This window comes from Rhopalosiphum padi, chromosome 3 (genome assembly GCF_020882245.1).
Source record: "Rhopalosiphum padi isolate XX-2018 chromosome 3, ASM2088224v1, whole genome shotgun sequence".
In the NCBI taxonomy this organism is placed as follows: domain Eukaryota; kingdom Metazoa; phylum Arthropoda; class Insecta; order Hemiptera; family Aphididae; genus Rhopalosiphum; species Rhopalosiphum padi.
The window spans coordinates 80,579,552-80,603,119 of NC_083599.1; the positions used below are offsets into that span (position 1 = coordinate 80,579,552).

At 29.3% G+C, this 23,568-nt stretch overlaps 1 pseudogene; it reads right to left on the reverse strand.

The window, feature by feature from the left end:
• Positions 1-14,716: 14,716 nt before the first annotated feature.
• LOC132926092 (uncharacterized) lies at positions 14,717-22,521 on the reverse strand (annotated as a pseudogene).
• Positions 22,522-23,568: the final 1,047 nt, after the last annotated feature.

A 23,568-nucleotide genomic window follows, 5' to 3' on the forward strand; every position in this document is an offset into this window, starting at 1 on the left:
GTGGCTGTTCCTTGAAACTAGTATTCACCTTTCAGTTCATCTACAACGTCTACACCACCTTTTGACATATTATAAAATGAAATAACTTCTGGTAATTTTTTATCTCCCGAGTTTGGATCAATGTCACCTTGTGTATGCATTGTTGATAGCATCATAACATTTTTTCCTTTTTTTGGAACATATGACAATAAAAGACAATTATTGTCTTCAAATCCAAATTTTGTACTACATATCTGTCGATTTTTTGTGTCTAAAAAACATGTTGGTATCTCCCGTTTATTTTTTTTCAGTGTACCTACCATAGTAGTTTTATAGTCTTTTAGAAGTTCGACTGCTAAAAAGACTGAAGTGAACCAATTATCAATAGTTATATTACGGCCTGTTTTAGCAATTGGTTTTATCATACGTTTGACAACACTAGCTCCACTATTATTCTGTAAAAATGGTCCAATCGGTTGTTTGCCTGCGTAAATTTCCATATTTACTGTATAAAATACACGTGAATCTACCAAAGCAAAAATCTTTATACCATATTTATTAGGTTTGTTGGCTATGTACTGACGAAATTTACATCGTCCCCGGAAGCCCTCTAACATTTCGTCGATTGTACAATATTCTCTTGGTGTATAAAATTATATGCAACGATTTACGAATTCATCAAAAACCGTTCTAATTGGTGCCAAATTGTCAATTTTTTTTCGTTCATTTCGAGTGTGTATGTTATCAAATCGTAAAGCGCGAAGTAAAAGGTAAAAACGTCTTTCAGACATTACAGCACGAAAAATGTCTGGAGAATTCCATCGTTTGCCCACAAGTCGGAAAGATTTATGTGATTATTTCGCAACATACCAGCAATATATAAGAGACCGATAAGTGCTCGAATTTCTTCTACGTCAGTGTTGTGAACCCCTGTCTGTATGCTATACCCAGAATAAGATATAATTATAATATAATATAATATAGTATAGTGTGTAAGCATAGTAACATGTGAACCGATAGAGTGACACGGTTTTAGGGAATTCGCTGTGTGGCCAGTTTTGAGCCCGAGCGAGCCCCTACCGTGTCTCGCCGTCTGTGTAATATTTACTGTAGTCCTGGCAGACCATCGAGCAGAGCCTCTGTTATTTTCTTAAGTCTAACAATTATTCTGTGTAACTAATTTCTTTTAAAATTGATTATATTAATAAAGTATTAGTGATAACTTAAACACCGCGTATTTATTACTAACGAACAAACTCGGTTGTGGAGACGTCCATAACAGTCAGTATCTAAAACATCTTTCTCTCTTTGATAATTATCACGAATTTTTGCTAAATATATATTAGTACAAGTATTAATTTCTTGTAAACAATCGTTGGGAAAAAAAAGTTCCCAAGAGCGAATTATAGTTTTAGAATTTTTTGCTGCCGATTTTACACCAGGAAGGTGTGTTACAATATTTCTTTGTGGAGTTCTAACATTACGAGGAGGAGGGTCAGTATACCACTTGATAATATTATCTTTACCTTTATTATATCCACGAAAATCATTTCTAATAGAATCGTCAGAACAAGACATTTCGGAATCACTTTCATTTTCAACAGATTCATCACTATTTTCTGTATTATCTAATACGTCTCCATCACTGTCATCTTCATCGGGGTCAAAATTATCTAAAATATCATCGTCAGCTTCCTCAAGCCAAGCAGATATGTTATTTATCCATAGTAAAATAATGCACAGAAAAAACGAACCTGTTTGGTTATAGAGAATTTCTCTCACCGTGTGTATACGAGTCACGTTAAACAGATACTGAAAATATGTAATCAATTACAAAGTCGTTTAATGCCCATCTATTTTTAGATTATCTGTATCTGATAAGGTATAGCACAATTAATAGGCAATAAACCGATATAACAGACAGTGGTGACCAAAATAATATCGTAATGAGAGAATCTCTCACCACGCGACCAACGACGGGTTAATAATAAACAAATAACCATTTTTTACTTAATTATTTTTTTTTTCTTAATATTTTGTTAGATTATTCAATTAGTGCATGTTAACTTAAAGTAATAAGTATAATCAGTACCTAAACGAATACATCTGCGTATTTAATTAGCATTTCAGTTTTTAGTGTGTGGCTTACAACAATGTGGCATAATGAAAAATAAGATATTGAGGCTTACGTTTAATAATAATAACATTATTATGTGGTTTACAGCATTTGCCATTATTCATCATATTAGCTTATGACGTTAAAATAAACAAATAATGTTAAAAATTATAATGATTAAATCGTCAAGTGGGTTACGACAGTTCAGGGGCGGATAGGCATGGTCTGACCGGCCCGGGAAAAATGGAATTTAGCGGCCCACATAATCATATCCAAGATCTAACAAAATAATTTACTCAACTTCGAGGGAACCAACTCAGCATCCCCCCCCCAGTTTTTGGTATGAATAACTTGAATTTAATGTTACTCTATTAAAAGTTACAATTACGTTTTTTGTTATTTTACTTCATCACTGTATTAAAATGGTAATATCATATTTTTTTACCATAAGTATCACTTTTATACTCTATTATACTAGATTATTTTATAGTAGAACTTACTGCACTAATTATAAATGTATAGCTGTACAAGGTAACTTGACTAATTCACTCATATTATTCTGGTTGTGCTGGTGAAAAAAAAAGTAACCAACTCTTTAAACATATATACATTTATCAATAAACACAAGTAGGCATGTATAATATTTTATAAACTTTTAATGAATAATATAAATATACAAGTATGTAGAATAATATTAATATTTATTTTGTTATTATAAGATAAACATAATATATTATAAGATTAATAATGTCTTGAGTAGTTTATTTTGAGATGCAAATTTATCAATAATTGTGTTATTTTCGAGTTGGTTTAATATATCTTTTTCTGTGCATATAATCATAAGTTGTTCCAGGTGTGAAGACGATAGTGTACTACGCAACCTGTTTTTGATGTATTTGAGCTTAGAAAATGATCGTTCGCAAGAAACTTGTGATATAGACAAAGTTAGTATATACTTATAAGCTAAGAATAATGAAGAATAAGCTGAACAATACAAAGAATATCTCAACAAAATAATATAACAGCAATGAATACAATTTGAACACTTGTTACAGGCATTTTCACTTATTGGATATTCTTTTTCGTCTAGATTAAAGTCATCTAAGTCATCTATATCTTCATTCTCGTTTACATAACTAAAACTTATATTTTGCTTTAAAGAGTCAAATTTGTTTATAAAATCAATCAACTCCTCTTTTAGTGAAGCTTGTGTTACATTTGGATTTATAAAATTCAATTTTTCACTAATTTTTTTCATTGCATTTTCTGGAAGTCCCTCATTTTTTATATCTTCAAAGTTTTTTGGATCTAAACAAGAAATATCTGCACAAATTTCTCGAGATAAACTTCCATACCTTTCTTTTATTTTATTGTTAATTGTGTCCATAATAGTTTGAAAAGTTCCTATTCTATACTCATCAATTGCTGAAATGTTTTTGAAAGAATCATCAGCCTCATAGTTAAACATTTTTTTGGGAACTCGACGTCTTTTATTTGGAAATTCACTTTCAAAAACAATATCAATTTCATCAAGTTCGTTATTCATATGTTCTATAAATATATTGGTTTTTTCATGAATTTCAGAAAATTTTACTTGTTGTAATTGAACTTCAGATTTTTTAATCATATTAAATGCTTGTAATATGTCACAGTTCTTACCCTGGAGATATTTAGATAAAGGTCCTGTAATACTAAATATTTTAAGGAACACCATTGCTGTTAAAATTGTCTCATATTTGATGAAGTTTTCTATAAATCCTGACGCTTTAGCTCTAGATTCTGAGTCATTTTGTACCGAATCTTTAATTGTTTTCATTACTTGGATTAAGTTTTTAAACAATATTCCATTAAAATTGTTAGTGTCAAATAGTCCAAAAATTTTTTTGAGTGCTACTTCTTTCGCCCACCATCTCGTTTCTCCAATTAAATTGAGTTTCATTTTAGTAACTATATCATTCCAACGATCCATACGTACATGTGATCGTCGGATGAAACTAGCTGTACTATTGAGTAGTTCAAATAAGTTTGCAGCATGAATTCCGCTACTAGTCACATCTTGCAATACTAAATTTAGAATGTGTCCCACACACCATACGTGTACTTGATTAGGATCTAAATCTTCCATCTTTTTAGCGAACCCTGAGTATTGTCCCTGCATATTGCTGGCCCCATCGGTTGAATTCCCAATACAGTTATTTAGTGAAATACCTTTTGATTGCAATGTTTGAACAACTAAATCAGCAAATGCTTGACCAGTTGTTGTTGTACATTTTTTAAACCCTATAATACGTTCATAAACTTTATCACTTACGTATCTTATGATTATAGAACACTGGTCTGACACACTGACATCCTGTGTCGTGTCTATTTGTATAGAATACATTCTTGCTTTTTTTATTTCTGACACAATTGTTTCAGTTATAAGATCGGAACATACTTCTAAGATGTTGTTAAAAGTATTTTTGGATAAAAATGTTATTAATCCACCACCTTGTTTACTGCCTTTGTCTTTGATCTTTTCACTCTTAACGATTATTTCATGAAGGTATGATTTTAAAAGGGAGTCATACTTACTTAAAAATAAAATTATCTCTAAAAAGTTACCATGATCGATGTTTGGATTATTTAATGTGTATGCAGCCTCGTTTCTTTTTCCTCTATATGCCAAACCACATTTTCCAATGAGTTTTACAACATCAACAATTCTTTCAACAATATTTCTACGTCTCTCTATTTGTTGCCCTCTGACATCTGTGCAACCGTGAATAATCATTTTCTTAATATCTTTACCTTCTTTTGTCATAAAATGACTATTGACACAATTTCTATGGTGAGCGGAGTTTTCGTGCTCTCCGATTCTCAAATAAATATGTTGCCAATCAGAAGAACCTTCAACAAAAGTATTTTGCTCTCCTTTTTTCCCATAAACAATACAAATCGTGCAAAATAATTTTTTTAATTCTGTAGAATAAGATAACCATATACGTTTATTATTTGCTGAGTAATAAGCTTTTTGTGGATTGAAGGGAATATTGTCTTTTGGTTGACAGGGATGAAATTCGAAGAAGTCCTCAATATTTTGATACTTTGGCTTTTTAAAATAGTCAAAGGCGTCAGGTTTATTTATTGTATGTTTAAGATCAATATTAAAATTATCTATTCTTATTTCGTCTTCATCTAAAATATTATCTTGTTTCTTATTTTCTTTAGCTAAATAACTTTCTTCATAGTTAATTATGCTGTTATTGAGGATATTATTACTTAGTTCACCGTCAGGTACAGATTTATAACTGTTAATTTCATTAACCGAAGATTGAATTGGTAAAATTGCATTATCCTTTTTTTCAGTATCCGAAGATTGATTTACTAAAACTACATTATCCTTTTTTTCGACGTTCTTAAACATACTATCCAATTTTAAACATGTTTTGCTCTCTTCTAATAACTCTTTACGTTTTTTATCTCTGTTCTTTTCTGCTCCTCCTTTTCTTTTTAATTTGTTTTGAAGCATAGTTATCTAGAATATAATATTATCATATACAGCGTTTAATGTTTGAAATATTCAGTGGCGGCGCGTGAAAAATTTGGTAGGGTAGACAACAAGACAATTAAAGATATAGTGTTATATAAAATGTATTTCAAAATTAAATCATAAAAAAGTAAAATAGATAAAAAACTATATTTGAAATTTGGAAAAAACAAACTAGGTACATCGATTAAAAAAATTTTTTAACGATTTATCGAAAATAATAAACATTATACATGTCATTTTCCATAAACCACAGTCGGAATGCAATTAATTTATTAAAATATTACGTTGAGACATCTCTTCATACATATAATTTTGGTAATAAACCACTACGTTCCCCGTTTACCATGTTATACGCCCGTCATTAATAGTAAGACACGAATCAATATGTCTCGACCGATATAGTATATTAGCATATATGATATATTATGTAATAAACAACTAATTTTTAAAATTAAATTATTTTATATTTTTGGGTAGACAATGAACATTGTCTACCTTGACGCGCCGCCACTGGAAATACGATTCCCAATCACTTTACTTAATTTCTCAACATTCACATGCACTTTAAAGTGCTAATAAGACAAAAAAAATGAAAAGAGTTTTCCTACAAAACATAGAAAATAAGCTGACGAGTTCAAACTGTCTTTCAAAATTAAAATTGGACTAATAGAAGTAAGTTCATTTTTCGCCAGCTTATTAGTCTAAAATCTAAATGTATGAAAAATGTAATCGCTTTAGAACACTCTTAAGAAATAAATGAAATTGTATTAAAATTCTAAAATATTTTATACAATTTTCAAACACTAATCATATATTATTATATACGCGGCAGTCGTGTTAATATGCGTAACCAGTGTGGCGTTAGTCAATATACGCGTTGCGTTTTGCGTATAGTCAAAGTGTCACATAATTTACAAAAATAATTATATGAATAATTACAATGATTATGGTGTGTACCAGTTTATAGTGAAAATTATAATACAAAAATGTACCTACTTGTCTACACTCCAGAATCGGCAGAATCAAAATAGATTGGTACACTGATAGACACACTGGTCAGTGACAACAGAAAGCCAATAACTGAATGACATAGATTCGTAGAATCTATAGTGTCTATACTCAATTGCCTAGTTGGAAACATTTTACCGTAACGTGCTGTGTTCAATAATAATAATAATCCTTATTTATACGATAATATCGATAATATTGTATTAGTTGATGACAGCTGCAGTTGCGAGTCATTACGCACAACAATAATACCAGAAAACCGAATTCCAAGATAAACACCATTTGACGGTGGTTAGCTAGATAATATGTATAAATAAAAATATCAGTACTATAGTATTTATTTACTTTTATTTGTATGTATGTCTGTATGTACAATGTACATGTATAATAAATTATAGTGTTAATAGTAATATTTTTCATTGGCCCATTTTCTTCAATATAAGCAACGGCCCACCGGGAAAATCCCGGTGTCCCGGTGGCCCTATCCGCCCCTGCGACAGTTGGTTTAACACAAGAAAATAATATGAAATTTAATATTTCGCTGAAATCACATTTTCGACAAAAGTGAGGGTTACGACATTTGGCCTTTTGACCATCGATATGCTCAGCGAACTTAAATTTTGTTTCAAATAATATAACTAAATCACCCATCAAATATATAATATGTTGGATCAGATGATAGGTTATAATTAAGTGTATTATTAGTTTTTATGAAAAAAATAAAATTTCATTTAAACATTTGCTTAAGTTAAGTAGGTCATTGTTTGAACACCAATTAAAAAAATCAGTGTTATTATATCTGTACAGTCAGTTATACCAGAGATATTCAAACTTTTTCATCCCAAGGCTCCTTTGAGTCTTCACAAAATGTTGACGGCTCCCAAATTAAAAATGACAAAAAAATCAATGTTTATATGAATGTAATTTATATTTTATACTAATTATTTATTTACCATATTACATATATAAAAAAATTATAAATAAGTAGTTATTGTAAAAAAATATATAACAAAATATTTTATGTTTAGTCTTAGGAAATATAACTCAATAAAATAACAATAATATTAAATAATCAATATTACTTATTACTAGATTTTTAGTGAGATGGATGCGCTTGCTTATGCTTCATAATATGTTCAATTCGTGGCTCAAGTTTTAAGACTTTCGCGACCAATTAAAGCTATATTTAGTGAATGATTGTTGTAGAGTGTAGACTGTAGACAATTCAACGTTTCCCAAACGGTGTGCCTCAATGATAATAATAAACGTTTTTCGTAAAAATATTTTATTAATTAAAAATAATTTATATTAAAAATATTTAAAAATATTTATTGATTTTCAATATGACGCGGCTCCCTTCGACAACTCCCGCGACGCCCCTGGGAGCCGCGACGCACAGTTTGAATACCTCTGAGTTATACAATAAATTATTTTGGAGGTTTGGTATCATTTGTAAATTATTATTTGTAATTATGTATGTACAGTTTATTACACAATATTAGTATCATTAGTTTTTAAAATATTTGTATAATGATTGTTGCTTCCCTGTTACAAGTAGGACAACGTTGTTGTGTCAAATTACCAGAGCAATCTAAACACAGACATTTGTGGCCACAAGGAATACATGCATAGCTGTTAATATTGCTTAAACATATTACACAGCAATTTTCCGGCCTGGGTTCCACTGCATTCATATTTATTGGTACTTGAGGGATGTTTGCCCTGTCTCGCTCTAATCGTTGCTCTTTAATTTCTGCAATAGCAATTAATAGTGGATCACCTTCTTCGGATAGAACAAAATCTGGTTCATCTAGAAAATTTTTTACTATTTTAATATCTGTACTTATTGCCATCGTCGAGAGTCCAGTGATTTGTCGATAGCGGTGTACTAATATATCGAAAGACTGTCTTATCGTCGACAAAAAATTACCTGTGTATAATAACATTGTTTATTCGTCGGTAAATTCCTACGACTTTATTATATATTAGTATATTACACATATTTCGTTTTTTGTACGTCATAGTTAAGTCTGTTGCAGATAAAACCAAAAGCTGCACTATAGCAAACACCTTATAATATATTGAAAATATTGAGGACAAATATATATATATATAGTATAATAACAAAACTGATAAAATGTACGATATAAACATAATAATAAAATATTTAAAAACACGTTACGTTTAACGATATTAATAGGTTTAACTATATACATATAATTTAATATACGTCCACAATATATAAGTAGGAAATCGTATAAATATATTTGTGCGTGTGTATGTGTGTGTTTGTGTATGTACTATGAAAAAAAATGTGAGTAGGTATCAAATATAATTAAAATTATTAAAAAAAAAAGAATCGAATACATTACAATAATAGTAAAATAATTTTAAACATAAATGATATTACTTATATTTTTTTTTTTTTATCATAATAATTGTACATCGACAATGTTCTGTTGGATTTAAACGTTACAAACATAATATGTTATAAGTTTATTATATGTGTAAAACTCATACTCTCCTCATCTGTACACAAATTATTGTTACACCAATTATGTAATAAACATTAAATAATTAAATAAATTATATTTCTAATGTTTTATATAATATCTACCTAATAAAATACATGCAATTGTATGTAATATTTAATTTTTTTAACACAATACATTGCAAATTTAATCACGTGTATTATATTTAATAATAATATATAATATTAATGAGTGTATTGGCTGATGTTAGTATTTAATATTTTATTTTTAAATACACATTAGGTATATGCTGTAATGGTCACAATCAGATTGCCTACATCAAAACGGGGGTTAAAGAAAAGTTCTTATTTCACTGATTGCGCCCACGTGGTCTGTGATCCGACAAAGTCGGATTGCCTACCTGGTAGGTTTATTTTCGTGTAAATTGATTTTTACAGTAGATTTGACTTTAAATATTTTATGAACGAAACGGCATCCGCCTAACGATTAAAATGTCGATATCATATGACTTTTAAAAACTTTTACTTCGCACGATTATTTTTATTTCAAATACAAATACGATAAATTGTCGTAGCGTTGTACACTCTATATTCAATTCATATAATTTTCACCCGTGTGCCGACATTGTCTGCAATCTGACGTAGTCGGATCGCCTACCAGGCTGGTTTGGTTTCCCTTAAAACTTTTTGAAAGTTGATTTCATACAACATTTTGATTTCACTTATTATTTTACAAATACAAATAAAATAATCCGTTTAGAAAATGTTGAGGTAAGTAACAATAAAAATTAATAAGATAATACATTTTAAATTGTCTTTATTTTATTAATTCGTTTACTTGTGCGCTATTTAGGAGGCGTCTAAAGAAGTAGAAGCTCAATTATTGTCATATATCTCATCCACATCAAAACCTACGATAAGTAGTCCTCAGCTGATACAATTGGTAAATTAAAACCGCTCGGTAGAATTTAAGTTAATAAGTTAATAGAAATCACTTCATGTTAAAATTATTTGAGTCAAAGTAGTACCTACTGTACTACTTTGGTAGTATATATAAATTATATAAAAATGATTAATTTTTTTTAGTTAATTTAATTAATTAATATTAATTAACTTTAACTAACATAAACAAGAAACATATTTTTTTTACTTAACTGTACATGGCTGTAAGTACTTTACTTTACATTACTGTACCTGTTTTATTTAATATATTCAACAAACAAATTTACTCAATTTCTAAATTATAATTCAAAATCTACTTTTAGTTTTTTTTTACTCATTTTGCCAATTATTTAATTTTTTTAAATTTTCAATTATAAAACCGAGAATAAAACTTATTCACAACCTAAACTTGGTGACTTGGAGGATTTTAGACTACTGGACCCTCCTAATAAAACCACCACAGCTACTGAATATACCTATGCAGACTTATTAGATTAAAATATGTGGACAATTTATTCAATATTAAATTAACAGTAAACATTTTGCATACTTGAAAATAGTTTTAGGGTCAGCTTATTTAGCATATTTTGTAAATTGTGAGAAAAAAAATACAATTTATTTAAATTTTAAATTATTATAAATTTCTTTAATATTATGGTAAATAAAAATACCTGAAAAAAATTGTTTTGAACCATTTACTTAACTATAATTTAATATTTAAATATATCAAAGGAATATTGGTTTTTTATGTTGATGTATTGTATAATATTGTTATTTTATAGGTATGTATATTGGCTTATCTGTATATTATAAAATCTAAGCTTAGTGCAATTAAACTATGCAACTGTGTACCATTTATTTAAGAAATACTTATAAGTTATAGTGTCATAATTTGTATTGTTATTTAGTATTCCTTGTCATAAATAAATGCATAGTAATAGTGATAATCACTATTATTAAAATATTATTATTATTACTATTCTAAAAGAATACCATTTGTTAATTTGTACCTACTATTTTTAATTATTTTAAATCTAATATTATTTTTAACACTTACAATGATTACTCATTTGCAATGTATATTATACTTGTGAATTTTTTATAATATTTGTATAAAAAAAAATTCTTATAAAACATATATTGATATTCATTGATTATTATGGCATATGTTTATAATTTTAAGAGAATACGAGGAGAATATTGGTTTGATAAGTTATGTATAGCAAAATCTATACTTATTTTGCTAAGAAAATAATTAAAAATTTTATCGGTTCCAATTATTTCTTATTCGAGATACTGAAAATTCTGAATAGTACCTGAACTAATTATATACCTAAAAGTTAAATAGTTTTATTTGATGTAGGTAAAAGACAATCTGTTTTCTTCTCCATCTTCTCCATCTATTCAATTAGACAATGTTGAATCTTCTGAAGCTGAGTGTCAGGGTTCACTATGGCCATCTGTGTGGACATCAATGCAATGGACAGAAAAAAAAAGAAAAATTTAAAGGACTTTATTGTGCTGATGGAAAAATTGGATGTGATATATGCAGAAAAGTGAGTAAATTAAAAACCCCTCAAAAGATTGAAATATCTCAAGAATGGGCAACATGTGAAATTGATGGAGGAACAAATATTAACAAAAAAACTCGCCTCACTGTTTTAAGAAATAAACTTAAAAAACATTTTGAATCCAACGCTCACAAATCTGCTGTTCAAATATTAGACAATAAAGACAAGAATATGTTGTCCAAGCTTATGGAAAAAAAGGATTACCAGATAAACAAAGCTACACATTCTATTTTCCGCACTGCTTATTATATAGCAAAATATAACCGTCCATTTGATGATCATTTAAAATTAGTGCAATTACAGGAACTAAATGGTATAAAATTAGGGTTTACCCTCCATTCTAGACATTCATCTACCAATATTATTCATCATATTTCTAAAGAAATGAAACACAAAATTATTAAAAATATTATTGACACAAATTCAAAATGTTCCATGCTAATTGACGAATCAACTACTCTCAGTGCTTTATGCAGCATGGTTGCTTATTTAAAAGTATCAATATCAAATAATGAACCTCTCTTTATTTTTTAGACTTGGTTGAATTAAAAAATCAAACAGCAGAAAATATTGTAAGTCAATTAATTAACTGCTTACATACATCAGGGCTTGACGAAAACTATTTACAACAACATTGAGTGTCCTTTGTAAGCGACGGAGCAAGTGTTTTGTTAGGTAAGAAAAATGGTGTTGCTAAAAAACTCAAGGATAAGTACCCACTTATCTTCAGTTGGCATTGTATGAATCATCGTCTTGAATTAGCAGTTAATGATTCACTCAAAGATGTAAGCGCTACAAATCACTTCAAATGTTTTATAGATTCACTTTATGTTCTATACAATGCATCCCCTAAAAATCAAACAGAATTAAGAGAAATTTGTCATGATTTAGATGTGTTGTTTTTAAAAATTGGTCGAGTTCTTAGCGTTCGTTGGGTTGCTAGTAGCTGGAGAGCAGTAAATGGTGTAAGTAAATATTTCCTGCACTTCATAAGCATTTGTATACTGCATCCAATGATTCCAATAGAGATTCTAAAACTAAGAATAAATACCAAGGACTCCTTAAAAAATTAGCTAGCCCTGAATTTGTTAATGATTTAGCTATTACGTGTGATGTCCTTCAGGAATTATCCAACTTATAAAGCTGAACAATCTATAAAGAGATGTATAAGGGTTATAACTTCTTTTAAAACTAATAATGGTTATTATATGCACCAAGCTGTAGTTGCAATAAAAGAAATGAAGTTCAAAAATATTGATTTAACTTCCAACAAAAAAATGATAAGTATAAATAAAAATCAATTTTTGACAAGCATTGAAAATAACTTACAATCAAGACTTCTTGACAATGACGGTGAAAATAAAATTATTTTGAAAAATATTTTAGTGTTGGAAAAATCAACTTGTCCTGAGGATCCAGATATTCGATATGGAGAAGATGATATTAAATACTTATGTAAGAGATTTTCACTGGACCAAGATGAAGCTATTAGCGGTATGAGGAAAATTATTTACGACCAAACTATTGATCCTAAAAACGTGATGTCTGCATTCTACATCTTTCTTAAAACATTTCTGTGTTCAACTGCAGAATGTGAAAGAGGATTCAGTGTTATGAATAACATTTGTACGGATCTTCGTTCACGGTTAACGATAAATAATATTTCTAATTTAATGTTTATTAACATAAATGGACCTCCCTTAAGTGATTGGAATCCCGAAGATTATGTGAAAAGTTGGCTCTTCAATCAAGACACTAGGACCAAAATAGCAAGAAATAACATGGACAAAGGTGACAGCAAAGTTGTCAAAACGAGTCTATGGCAAATTTTGTAAATTATTTAGTTTTCAAGTTTTGATATACCTAATGTTAAGTACAATATAAACATCATATTTTATTTGTTAATTTTTTACCCATTTAAAAAAGAAAGTTACTTTTATTATATTTTATTAAAATACTATTAAATTTTGTTAAAACTTTTCCACTTACTAATACAACATTTTTATTTACATAAAACCTATTAAACTTCAATATAAAATTTGTTTGAAAAAAAAATTATATTTTTTATTCCTTTTTATTATGTATAGGTTCTGTTAAAGTTAATTGTATATATTTTATATTTTTTGTAGTTACCAATTTGACTATTATATGATTATGCTTTTATTTTACAATTATATTTATAATTTTTGTCTCTAAAATCAGGCAATTATTGAACTAATTATAGAAGCTTTAAATACTTAGATAAATCAAGAAATATTATGGTATAAAATTAATACAAAATTTTTTTTTTTTACATAAAAGTTTCTATTTGTGAACATAAGATCCAGATAAGACTCGAATACTCGCGAGCGTCATTTTGAGTGGTAAAATCTGATAAGTTTTGATTCTAATGAATACACAATAGTCATTGTCATAAATTCTTAAATGCGCGTATACCCGCTAGTTTTTTTGCCAAAACACCACTGGGAACAAGCTTGTTATTTTATACGTTTCATTAATGTAAGTTTTAAAATTATTTACAATATGGACTTAAGGGGATTGGAAGTGCTCCGTTTCTAAGGAGTAAACGATAGGCATTTAGTTTAAAAGTTGAAGTCGCTTACTACTGTTGTGTGAGTAGTAAATGCTCATTTGTGTCCAACACGCCACCACTACTACCCGCATATTCAACAACGGTGCGATATTCATCACAATATCCAAAACCGGTTTTAGTCAACTAACTTTATCTAATAATACAATAAAAATAGTCATTAAGTCGTAATTAGAGTAGTATGTGTGTGTGACCCATATTAGGTCAACGGCCTGTTAAATAATTGCATAAAATAAAAATCACAAGTAATTCATTCATAAATAGTTATAGTTAAAAATAAATCAATAGTAATACTGACTAACATATTTTATAAAAAAAAGTTTTAGAACGAATATTTATAACATCTAATTATTAATTAATTCCAACACAAGCTTATAAGAAGTGTGCAATTTTTGCTTGTTTAAATTTCTTGTATTGCAAAACATAAATAAATATACAAAAAAATCAAAATGTATTAGGAATGAAATGAAAAATAAAGGTGACAGAATTAAACAATTTTTTCGGGAATGCCTGGTCTTATTGGTAATCCTCGATCAAACCTAGAATCGATTATTTCTGCAAGTAATGACTCCATATAAAATCGAGTAACAAATGGTTCAATTTTTGTATTCCAGAATGATTCATCTCTAGGTATTTTATCTATCACAAAACCTGACAAAATCATAAACATTTAAAAACGATTAATAATGACTAGGTATATAATAATTTGATTACCTTTGGGACTAAAATAACAATATTTTTTTTCGGCAATATTAAGTTGGCCCTGTACTGAAATAATAATTGTCCATTTTTTTTAAAACAAGCTTCCCCTTATAATCGGTCATATACTTTAATTTTTCGAGAGTAACCGCTTCCTGTGGTGTGTATTCTTTTATACTCGACGGACATTTTATTTCTATTATCGAGTCTTCGTTTATTAACCCGTTCGGACTCGCAGCCAAATAATGCAGGGATTTATGAATAAATAAACCTGCTAACTGTATAGTTATTCCTAAAGTTTCTTAAACGGCGTTTATGGCAATTGACTCATTTTCGATTCCATACCTATATAATCGAAATAATATTTAAATATAATGCATACTAATCTATAACATAGTTACAAATTATAATTATAAATTAAAATAAATCAATAAATAATATTTAGTAACTACGTCTCAATCATTAAAAAACTTTAGCTTACCTCGTAGCTGAACTTCCTTGAAAAATATCGTACAAAATATGCTTTACAGCAGGGGTCGGCAACTGGCGGACCGCGGTCCGAATCCGGACCGCGGAAGACAAAACTCTGAACCCTGTCAACACATTGTACTTATTTCATTATATTATTATATTCTATATTATATGATATCATTATATTTTATCGGGAACGGGGCAGATAATAATCAGTTTTATTACGATGTTATCGGCCGACAGCCGAGTCGCGACAATACAAAATATCAAAGAATCCGACGACGTAAAATTACTTTAATTTAATTATTGCTTATCGTTATCGTTAATAGTTATATTTTTTGTCTGTAATCCGTATTTTCTAAATAACAATTTAGTTAACGTGTACATTCGCCGGTGGATACAGTGCGTGTTTCGTTTTATATTATTTTTTCTTATTATTCGTTTAATATGTTGAGTAAAAAACGCAAAATTGACAGCGAAAATAGGAAGTTTTTGAACGAGTGGACAGAACTATATTGTTTTATATTGCCTGAAAGGGTTAAAGCCATTCTAGTCTGTTTGATTTGCAATTCAACTGTCGCTATTATTAAAAGTGGAAATTTAAAACGGTATTATGAAACTACTCTAAAGATTTTCATACAAAATTTCCTCCAGGCAGTGAAGTGCGTAAAAATAAGCTAAACACATATATGTTATCTTACAAAAATAGTACGACTACACTTACACGGTGTATGAGTGAACAAGAAAAATCAACTGAAGCAGCATTGCGTGTGTGCTGGGTTCTTAATAAGCACCAAAAACCGTTTTTCGATTCCGAAATAGTAAAAGAGTGTATGTTGGAAGTGGCCACTGCACTTTTTCAAGAAAATAAAAAAATCGTTACCTCTATCCAAGATATTCGTTTGTCGGCAAGGAGTAACACAAGAATGACAACAATTTTGGCAGCCGAGAACAAAAAGAGCTTATTTGAACTTTTACATAAGTCACCGTGCTACTGCATTGCGCTTGATGAATCTTGTGACTTAGTTGATTCTGAACAAATGTAAATTTTCGTACGATTTTTCGACATTGAAAATAAAGTGTTTAGAGAAGAGTTACTAGCAATATTGACATTTGAAGGTAAGACTCGCGGCGAAGATTTATTTAAAAGATTCGATGACTTCATGAAAAAATCAAATTTGAGTTATGATAAAATTGTGTCAATTTCCACTGATGGAGCTCCAGCGATGATGGGAAAAGAAAAAGGATTACTAAAAAGAATCCGGGATATTAACTTATCAATGCATAATTCACCAAACATCGCTTTGTAGTAAACTCAGTGCTACACTGAAAGACGTAATGGACGGTTTGATCAAGTTAATCAATTTTATCAGGTCGCGTTCTTCTCTCCAACACAGACAGTTCAAAGAGTTTCTGTGTCAATGTGATTCGGCCTATTCAGATTTACTACAACACAATCATGTACGTTGGCTCAGTAAAGGCCGAGTAGTTGAACGTTTTTGGAACATTAAAGAAGAAGTAAAAACATTTCTAAAAAATGTAGATACTGAAGAAGCAAAGAAGCATTTGAAGTTCTTAGAAAACAATCGAAATATAGTTTCAATGGCTTTCTTAACCGTCATTGCTCGCGTGTGAGAATTTCCCTCACATAGTTTTTAGGTTGATAACCACTGGCTTGTGGGTTGTTATATTTTTCTCAAATTCATAGTACCTTATGACGAAGTATTTAAAAATAGATTTATCAGTTGACTGGCACGATTGCGTTCCGATAACGATACCTATTGCTTTTTGAAATCAACTAGTCGTGTTTTGTGAGCGAATCCCTTGACGCGCGAGTAACAGCGTTTTAATTTCTCGTTTATATTTTCGTTTTTACTTGTTTATTTTTTTTTCGATATTTTACTTTTTTTGCCGTTTATTTTATTTATTCAAAAGTATGAATGAGTTAATTAGTTCGTGGTTAAATGAAGATATGGAATCACTAAATGATTCGTGTAGTGATGATAGTGAAATTGATGACAGTACAATATCTGTAGAACGACATAATGAGGAAAACTACGAGAGCGACGAACCTACCGAAAACACTAGCGATGAATCAGAACCTGATGATGAAGGTGAGAATGAATACTACTTGGGCAAGGACAAAATTGCCAAATGGAAAAAAAATCCACCTCCACGCAATACCCGTACTGCTCATTGTAATATAATTACTCATTTACCGAGAGTGAAACCTCTTGCGCGAAATGCAAAAACAATTATAGAATCTTGGTCACTTTTCTTTCCTGACAACGTTATTCAAGAAATTGTTACTTGTACTAACATCTATTTGACCAAAATTAGAATAAATTATGGTAGGGAACGAGATGTCTTGGATACGAGTGTAGTAGAAATGCGAGGGTTGTTCGGTCTTTTGTACATAGCTGGTATGATGAAAAGTAATCATCTAAATTTTTCGGATCTTTGGTCAAATTATGGGTTATCGCCGGAGTATTTTAGAGCTGTTATGTCTAAAACGCGTTTTTATTTATTATTACGAGCACTAAGGTTTGATAATATAAATACTTGCAGTGAATGAAAAAAAATTGATAAATTAGCACCTATTCGAACTATTTTTGATGAATTTGTTGATCGCTGTAAATTAAATTATACTGTCGGGGAATATTGTACCATTGACGAGATGCTAGAAGGTTTCAGAGGGAAATGTAATTTTCGGCAATATATTCCTAACAAGCCTAACAAGTATGGTATAAAAATATTTTCACTCGTAGATGCTCGTTTATTTTACACAACAAATATGGAGGTTTACGTAGGAAAACAACCTAATGGTCCTTATAATCAAGATAATAGTGCATCAAGTTTTGTCAAGAGGATGATCTCTCCAATTTCCAAAACAGGTAGGAACTTGACCATTGATAATTGGTTTACATCTGTCCCATTGGCCGTTGACCTGTTACAAAATCATAAAATTACAATGGTTGGGACAATTAGAAAAAATAAAAGAGAAATACCTCCTCTTTTTTTGGACACAAAGAAACGAGAAAAGAATAGTAGTAAATTTGGTAGAGTAAAGAATGTTTATTAGTATCATATGTACCAAAAATAAAATAAAAATGTACTGATGGTGTCAACAATGCACAAGCAAGGAGATATTGATGTAAAGAGCGGAGAACAACGTAAGCCTGAAGTAATTAATTTTTATAATTTTACCAAAGGAGGAGTCGACGTTGTTGACGAACTAAAAGCTGAATATTCCGTAGCAAGTTGTAGATGGCCTCTTACCATATTTTCTCTTATGAATATAGCTGGTATAAATAGCCAAATTATTTATAAAGCCAACACTGATACTACTATAAGTAGACGTCAATTTTTAAAATCTCTTGTGCAAGATCTATGTAAACCATTTATGGTACAACGACTGAATTGTAAAAATTTGTCTTTTGATCTTCGAAAACAAATAAATCGTTTCACCGGTCAAATCCCCACACCATCTCAAGAGGACCCAAGACCTACAGAAAGAGTTAAATGTGCTTTCTGTCCTGCAAGGAAAAATCGATATACCGTGGTAAGTAGATACACTACTAAGCTCAAATATATATACAACTCATTATTTTATATTTTATACCTAGGTAAAATGTGCAAGGTGCTCTGTGCCATTATGTAAAGAACACACGTTAGCCCTATGCAGTTTGTGCAATGGAAACACCGAAGATTTAGATGATTAGTTTAAGTTTGTAAATTAATTCATGCATACATAATACATAAGTCAGTATAATTATTTTATTTTTTTTTTCAATATATTAATAAAGAATATTCAAAATTGGTTTATTTTATGATTTATCAATTATTTGTTCTTAAAATATTACATTCATGATGAAATATACTAGGCGAGCGAATCGCTCTACGCGCTAGTAACGGTGTTCAAATTATACGTGCGAGTCATGACGGGTTAAATGACATTTTGAAATATTTAAATGCGCTTAATGTCGAATTACAAGGAGAAGGGAAATTAATATGTGATTTAATACAAAGTGTGTCTGCTTTCCGTCGCAAACTTAATATATTTGAACGAGACATTGAACAAAAAAAATTCATTCACTTTCCAACAATACTTGAATGCAAAAATAATTCTGAAATTGTAAACACCGAAACATTTTTAAGTTTTTTGTCAAATCTTATGAAGGAATTCGATGCTAGATTCAAAGACTTTTCTGAAATAGGAAAACTATCACAATTCTTAAAAACTCCTAACGAAGTTCTCCCAGACGGAGAATGGACTGATGTAGTTGAAAAATTATTTAATCTTTCAAAGTCAAAACTTCAAATAGAAATAATAGACCTACAGGAAGATGTTTCCTTGAAGCAGTACATAAGTGCGTCAACTGAAGAATTCTGGGCTAAGGATGGGATTGACAAGTATTCAAACTGTAAGCAACTGGCAATCAACTTGGCTTCGATGTTTGGTTCAACATACATTTGTGAAGCATTATTTTCAAAAATTAATTTTTTGAAAAACAAATATCGGACAGAATTAACGGACTCTCACCTCGAAGACACTTTACGCGTAAGCTGTTCTACACGAGTTCCTGATTTCAAAAAGCTGGCCAAGGAGAATAAATGCAATTTTTCCCATTAAATTTCATGGTAAATTATTACTAATATTATTGTAATTTTATAATCTAAAATCTAAATTTAATGTAATAATTAGATCATTTTTTTTATTTTCATACTCCTAATATAGTAATTTTTAATATAAATCAATTGTAATAACTAAAGAATTTTTTTTATTGTTATACTGATCTTTTTAAAATATAAAGATTTGAAAAATATTTTTTTCACCGGACCTCATTGATTTATTTTTTTAATATTTAGGACTCCAATAGAAATTACTTGCCGACCCCTGCTTTACAGTATTTGCACGGGAAGTTGTTGGTCGAAGCTTACAAACCTTCCAAAGTTGGACGCCGTTAGTCGATATTTTCTATATTATTGCCACATATCATTATCTTGCTGTCCAATTGTACTTCGTTCATCGCTACTATCTCTTCAAATTTTAATGTTATTTTTTTCAAAAATAGTTCCTTTTTATTTTGATACTCATCAAAAGGCATATCAATTATTTCGCAACCCATATCCACAGCTCCATAATCATCATCGGATCCAGAAAATAATTTACGCTTATTCATTGTAAATCTATAAATAATATTAAGTGGTTGTAGTGTGATATTTATTTTCAAAAATATATAAATTAAATTACATCCGTTTTTTAAAATTTAAACGTCGTCTTCTTGATAATTCGCGCATTTTATCAACTTTTTTAATATATTTTTTTGTAATTATACCAGGACTTAAATTAGTTATTTTTTTATGTAAGTGACTAATGTAGTTGGATCCCAAATTAAACGATGTCACTGCAGTATGACACCTAGCACCATACCATCCTAAAATAATAATTTAAGTTTTAAAAAAAATACAATATTTACCTACAATATGATATGTTTTTATAATAATTATACCTCGTAAAGAAAAGTTGATTCTTTTGCCACAAACGTACTTGGCAATCACGTTATTAAAACCTTCAACCACATTGTTATTGACATTATAGATCAGGCTCGAACATGATGTGCAACTATATTTCTGGCTCCTAAGATATCAGCCCATAATCCAGAAGTTTGCATTTGAGGAACTAGATTAACCTCATTTTCTTTCGGGCCTTTACAAAAATAACTAAAAAATAAATAATATATAATTTTTACATAAATGTATTGTAACCCACTAACTTAATTTTAAAAATAATTATTGTTCATTTGGTTTGTAACAATTTAAAAAAAAATTAATTACCTAGTACAATCATCATGGTAGCCAAATACATGGTACGGGCTATTCAAAATATCATGTTTTAAAAGCGCGACTTTTTCATTGTGACTAAGATTCATTTCTTTTCTAAAAGCTATTGCCTCCGTCACTGCACATCTTTAAAAAAAAAATAATTTATTATACATAGGTTTGTTAATTATTCATAAAAACTCATTACCGTAATTTAAGTCGTCTATCTTTTAAAATTTTCCTCAAAACTCCTGGTACTACTACCCCGGAGGTACTCTTTCGACGAGTGGATATATCCACAATACGGTTACAATAATTTCTTAGAATATGATTACACATTCTAGTTTTTTAATAAATATATCGGGCCCATAAGGTTTTGCCAATGATAATTTTTTCATGACACTTGAGTCCCCATCACCAATAAGTTTATTAAAAATTAAATTGTTCATTGGCATGCTTTGGCGGAAACCTTCAACAATAATGTCTGCTTCCATTGAAGTAAAAGTTCCTTCCCAGTTTTTAAAACATTTATAAACAGAAACTTCTTTCTCGTTGGATTCAGCTTTTTGACAAACAGCACAAAATTTATTTCGAATTCCCATAAAAAGTATTTTATTTGTTCGGTATCCAATAATTGTCGCCTATATAAAATAATTTATAATGTTATTATTTTTAAAAACAACTTATTGAATATTTTATAAATTTTTAACCATAAAATACTGCGAAAGCTTACGTAATTTCGACAAATTTAATGCTACTTAACCCCTTTATAAAAAAATATTTGAAGAGTTACACTTAACTTTTTATATTAGGTAAATTAAATATTTATGAAGAACTTTAAATTACTATTTTTAAGCGTTTATTAGCTACCGAAAAATTTCTAGTTTTAAAAAACAAAAATTTGAAATGTCTTTAAATTGTTAAAAAATATTTAAAATATTTTGAAAATGTTATCATGTATTAAGAATGCAATTTTAAAGATTTGGTGAAAATTTTAAGTATCTACGCCTATTTGTTTTTAAGTTACACTAAAAATATTAATTCAATTCAGCCAATAAAAATTTAAAAAAATTATTTACTATAATATAAATATAATATAATAATAATACTTACTACACCAGAAAGGGCATTGTAGTTACTTTTGTAAGACCTTTTAGACCATGTACCGTCTGCTACAACCGTAATTAGTGGTATTCCATTTTCATTTACGTTATTTTCTTCCACTGCAAGTCTAGCCTCTTCTTTACCAGCCATTTCCATTGCTTCTATAGCTGTGTTCTCGGTGTGTTTAATTGTCATTATGAATTTTTTGATATAACGGATTACTCATATTAGGCATATTTAAAAAAGCTGAAAATGTGTCTAGTTGTGTATACCCTTGTCCAGTATTTACGATTGCAGCCACCATTGCCGAATTTACAGGCATACTAGCGCGTTTTTCATTTGTAAGTATTTCTTGTTTGTTACAAAAATTACACAAAAAAAACGAATTCAGAAAAAAATCCATGTCTGATTTCTTTTACCAAAATTAAGTTTTTGAAAGTACAATCGAATGGGTGGTGGTCAATATTTTTAATGGTATTAAATAAAAACATTATATCAACTAAACGTCGACCACTACATTTCACCCTTTAAAAATCATAAATTATTTTTTAATTTTAATTTTCAATTATATAAAATTACTCCAACACTTACTCGACAGGTATTATATTATTTAATGATTTTTCGCCGGTATTAGAATTTATATTTTCTCTTTCAGCCTCAATCTGCGTTCGATTATCATGTCTGTTATACAAATATAATGTAAATTATTCGTCATTTTTTACAACTTATTGTAGTTTATAATACATACGTTTGTAAGTAATTGCTACAAATAATTTCATCACCAACAGCAACCGGTGCACCTAAATCTGAAACCTGATAAAATAGCTTATAATGATTTGTTCGTGAAAGTTAATTGAATTAAAATATACCAAATTATTAAGGTACTTTAGTACTTACCTGGTGATCAATTATTAGGTTTTCTTTTGTTTTAATAAAAAATTTTAATTTTTGCTTTTTAGATTTAATCGTTTTACTTAAATACCGACGTTTTTTCGTCCCGTATCTATAATCTTTGTTATTCATTTTTTTATGAGAACTTGGAATAATAAAAGTACAACCAATATCTAAAGCACTGATACTAATACAATACACTAATACTGCACTGAAAGTCTGAAACTAAACTTTAGATGTAGCGCCGTTAAGTACGTACAACCTACTAAGTGTCGACGAAATCCACAGATAACTTCGTGCATAATCGTACAGTAGGTATAAGGTAAACTCGTCAAGTACAGTAAACATACC